Source organism: Schistocerca gregaria, unplaced genomic scaffold (genome assembly GCF_023897955.1).
Source record: "Schistocerca gregaria isolate iqSchGreg1 unplaced genomic scaffold, iqSchGreg1.2 ptg000837l, whole genome shotgun sequence".
In the NCBI taxonomy this organism is placed as follows: Eukaryota; Metazoa; Arthropoda; class Insecta; order Orthoptera; family Acrididae; genus Schistocerca; species Schistocerca gregaria.
The window spans coordinates 10,001-15,000 of NW_026062202.1; the positions used below are offsets into that span (position 1 = coordinate 10,001).

At 56.6% G+C, this 5,000-nt stretch overlaps 1 pseudogene; it reads left to right on the plus strand.

Annotated features, from left to right (window-relative positions):
• LOC126322784 (large subunit ribosomal RNA) overlaps positions 1–1,293 on the plus strand; it is a 3,009-nt pseudogene extending 1,716 nt beyond the window's left edge.
• The last annotated feature ends 3,707 nt before the right edge of the window (positions 1,294–5,000 follow it).

The following is a 5,000-nucleotide window of genomic DNA, read 5'->3' on the forward strand; positions in this document are numbered from 1 at the left end:
CCGCGAAGCCCTGACGAGTAGGAGGGTCGCGGCGGTGGGCGCAGAAGGGTCTGGGCGTGAGCCTGCCTGGAGCCGCCGTCGGTGCAGATCTTGGTGGTAGTAGCAAATACTCCAGCGAGGCCCTGGAGGGCTGACGCGGAGAAGGGTTTCGTGTGAACAGCCGTTGCACACGAGTCAGTCGATCCTAAGCCCTAGGAGAAATCCGATGTTGATGGGGGCCGTCATAGCATGATGCACTTTGTGCTGGCCCCCGTTGGGCGAAAGGGAATCCGGTTCCTATTCCGGAACCCGGCAGCGGAACCGATATAAGTCGGGCCCCTCTTTTAGAGATGCTCGTCGGGGTAACCCAAAAGGACCCGGAGACGCCGTCGGGAGATCGGGGAAGAGTTTTCTTTTCTGCATGAGCGTTCGAGTTCCCTGGAATCCTCTAGCAGGGAGATAGGGTTTGGAACGCGAAGAGCACCGCAGTTGCGGCGGTGTCCCGATCTTCCCCTCGGACCTTGAAAATCCGGGAGAGGGCCACGTGGAGGTGTCGCGCCGGTTCGTACCCATATCCGCAGCAGGTCTCCAAGGTGAAGAGCCTCTAGTCGATAGAATAATGTAGGTAAGGGAAGTCGGCAAATTGGATCCGTAACTTCGGGATAAGGATTGGCTCTGAGGATCGGGGCGTGTCGGGCTTGGTCGGGAAGTGGGTCAGCGCTAACGTGCCGGGCCTGGGCGAGGTGAGTGCCGTAGGGGTGCCGGTAAGTGCGGGCGTTTAGCGCGGGCGTGGTCTGCTCTCGCCGTTGGTTGGCCTCGTGCTGGCCGGCGGTGCAGGATGCGCGCGCCTGCGCGGCGTTCGCGCCCCGGTGCTTCAACCTGCGTGCAGGATCCGAGCTCGGTCCCGTGCCTTGGCCTCCCACGGATCTTCCTTGCTGCGAGGCCGCGTCCGCCTTAGCGTGCTCCTCCGGGGGCGCGCGGGTGCGCGGATTCTCTTCGGCCGCCATTCAACGATCAACTCAGAACTGGCACGGACTGGGGGAATCCGACTGTCTAATTAAAACAAAGCATTGCGATGGCCCTAGCGGGTGTTGACGCAATGTGATTTCTGCCCAGTGCTCTGAATGTCAACGTGAAGAAATTCAAGCAAGCGCGGGTAAACGGCGGGAGTAACTATGACTCTCTTAAGGTAGCCAAATGCCTCGTCATCTAATTAGTGACGCGCATGAATGGATTAACGAGATTCCCGCTGTCCACATGCGAAACGCCAGGCAAAGAGTGTGCCTACTACAGGATTCTCACTCAACGCAAAATCCAGCGGACAGACTATGGGAGACAAGACCTCTCGTCAACCGTCTCCATTCCGGCCGCTACCTCTCCTGTCCCCGACCGGACTGTGAAAAATCACAATGCCAATGTCGGTTAAGATAGGACAGCTGAACTGCGCGCGAACGCAAGCGGTGATGCAGGAGGTACGACGCCGAGCGGAGGAGGAGTCTCTAGACATATTATGTCTGCAAGAGCCCTACTCTAGGGACGGAAAGATCCGATATATGCCGACAACAGCTCAGATCCTGGCTGGGGGAGAGCATCCTATGGCAGCAATTGTTGTGCTAAATCGTTCCTTCAGAGCAGTCAAAGTGGCGCACCTAAGCAACAGATGCATGGTGTTAGCTGAGATAAATACTGGCGATTTCACCTTTTTCGTGCTAAATATGTACTTTCAGTACAGGCACAGAGAAAGACCGTATATCGACCAGTTAAAAGAGGCGGTTGGGTTCTACCGCAATGACTTGCTGATTTGCACAATGGACGCAAATGCCATGTCACCCCTATGGCACAGTGACATCACGCCTCTTGGTGCTCGACGCGCCGCCAGGCGAGGTGAGAGACTCGCTGAAGCAATTCACGAGCTCAGACTAGAAGTGCTGAACCGACCAAACTTCCCACCAACTTTCGAAGGCCGCCGTGGAGCGACCTCGAATATCGATGTGACACTGAAGAGTGCACACGAGCATCTCCGTGCGGAGAACTGGAAGGTATGGCGGGGAATGACACTAAGTGACCACAATCTGATCACATTCACTGTAGCCTATGATGGGGAGCCTCCTCCTGAAGACCAGGTGAACGGCACCGTCAAGTACAACTGGCGAAAGGCTAATTGGGATCGACTAAGAGGTAATCTAGTGATACCGAATTGGCCAATGGATCGCGTTGTGGACGTTGACAAAGCTGCAGAAGATCTGACGGCGGCCATACAGACAGCAGCAACAGGCGCAGTCCCGTTGGCCCACACAGGGAAAATGCCTAAGGCACCTTGGAACCCTGAGCTGCAGCGTCTCCGACGCGAATGCAGAAGAGCGCGGCGGCATTACCAGCGCAGCGTAGGCGATCACATTCGTGAGGCCACGCTTGCGCGGTACAGGCGGGCCAAAGCCGTGTTTAAGCGGGCACTGCACACAGTACGGACTGAGAGTTGGCAGTCTTTTGTTCGTGACAGTCTGGCGGCTGACCCCTGGGGTACACCGTACAAGATTGCCGTGTCAAAAGTTCGGTCACCGACGGTCCTGTCGACCCTAAGGAAGATCGATGGCAGTCACACCAAGGACTGGCAAGAGTCAGCTGAGCTCCTCATGAGTACCTTATTGCCCGACGATAGTAGCGAAGATGAGGACGAGGAACAGGGGAATTTGAGGCGACAACTCCATGAGCTGTATGCCGATGAGACGCCTGTTGCTCCGTTCACTGAACGTGAAGTTACCGCCGCAATTCTTGAATTGCGCCGTAAAAAGGCGACGGGCCATGATGGACTCGCTGCCGAGGTTCTCCAAGCCCTGTGCGCGGAGATCTGCCCTTACCTGACTAACCTCTACAATGAGTGCTTACGTCAGGGACGGGTACCAGAATCGTGGAAGTTGGCCGAAGTGGTCATTCTGAGAAAGGGTGAGGACAAGGATCCGGAAGTGCCGAAATCATACCGACCCATCTGTCTCTTGAACTCCATGGCTAAGCTCCAGGAGAAGCTCCTATGCCTTCGGCTAGAGCAACACCGGGAACTTAGGGGACGCAGTCCCGACCAATATGGATTCAGGAGGGGTCTGTGTACAGAAGATGCTATAAACAAGGCAATGTTGTTGGTGGACACATCTACAGCCAAGTACGTTGCGGGGATAATGGTTGACATCGCTGGGGCTTTCGACAACCTATGGTGGCCGGCACTGTTCGACAGCCTAAGGAAGTTGGAATGTCCTGGGCCCCTGTACCGGTGCCTGCTAGACTACTGCCGTAACCGGCGGGCGGTTTTGCGGTGCCCGGGGCGGGCGGTTGAGAAGTCGATCACCAAGGGATGCCCACAGGGCTCGGTCTGCGGTCCCATATTCTGGGATGTAGGCCTCGAGCCTGTGTTGGCGGAACTAGGAGAACTGCGACAAGTGCGAGGCGTAGTAGCGTACGCCGATGACATCCTTCTAGTGATAGAAGGTGACTCTCGGGCAATGTTGGAAGTAAACTGCAACGCAGCGCTCAACGCCCTGCAGCAGTGGTGCCACAAAGTGAAGCTGAAGCTGTCTGCTGAGAAGACTGTGTATATCTTGCTGCGCGGCCGTTTGGCACGTGGCCCTGTACTCCGAATTGCTGGCGGTGCCAACGATGGAGCTATCAGGCGAACACGCATGGCGAGGTATCTGGGAATCCACCTCGATGAGTCCAGACTGTTCTCTGCGCATATCGAGATCGTATGTCGCAAAAGCCAGGCCCTCTTCCACAAGATAGCCAGTATTGCAAACAAGCAATACCATCTGCCATTGCAGACATTAAGGCTATATCACTCGAGCATTCTCGTGGCCATCACGGCTTACGGGTCGAGTGTCTGGGCTCATAGGCTGAGACAGAGAAAACCTGCGGCGGCGATGAGGAGGCTGCAGCGCCAAGCGCTGTTGCGCCTCACTGGAGCATACAGCACGACTTCCGCCGATGCGCTACTAGTCATCACAGCAATCCCCCCACTTGACCTGCTGGTCAGGGAAAGGGGTGCGCTGTATTGGCTCCGGAAGGGAAATCCGGATGGGGTCAATAACATCTTAGGCCGACCGGCAGACAGCGCTGCTGAAGTCCGGAACTGGCTCTTTGACGAGTGGCAGCAGAGGTGGGACGCGCTCCGCACAAGCAGGCGCGTGCACCATTTTTTCCCCAACGTGAGAGAGCGGATGAGACTTCGGTTTCTGAAACCCTCACGGGGATTGGTGCATTTCTTGACAGGACATGGGCCCTTTTCCACCTACTTGTGTAGGACTGGCAAAAGAGAAACCACAGACTGTGACTGTGGCGAGGAAGGAACCCCGGAGCACACTCTGTGGGACTGTCCACAATTTGCTGAAGTACGGGAACAACTGCCCCCTAACAGAGATGTTAGAGCGCTACTCCGGAGCAGAGAGCACTGGAGGGCGCTCAACACTCTTGCGTCTGCAATATCCGCACAGGCTCTGGATCAATATTTGCAGCGGAGGGCTTTGGAACTCGTGAGGGAAAGAGCAGGAATGCTCCATGACCCCGACACGACTCCGGAGACCAGCAGCAATGATTCAGATGACGACTCATGGGCTGACGATGACTAAGTAGCGACAGACTCTAGGCCAAGAACCCGGAAATTCCGGGCTCGACGATGGGCAAGGCCTGGCTAGCCCGAGCCGAGTGCTGTGGACCCTGCTACCCGCAGGAGAAACGTGCGCCGGCTGATTGCCCATTGTAAGCGGATGCTACGGCGGCACCACCTCCACGCGGTTCCCCGTGGGCACTGGACGGCAGGTCGCGAGACCTGAAGCCCGGTGGCAAAGAGTGCTCCTCTGTGGATATAGAGGGTCCGTTCCCCCGCACAATGGTGACGGTGTGGGGGTAGTTTTTCCAAGACCGCTTCCTGCGGTGGCGACGCTGGGGTAGAGTCGACCACTCGCCCATTGTGGAAGGTAAACATTCTGCTGTTCATCAGTACTTTACTAATAGTTCAGTCGTCTCACGGCACTGCT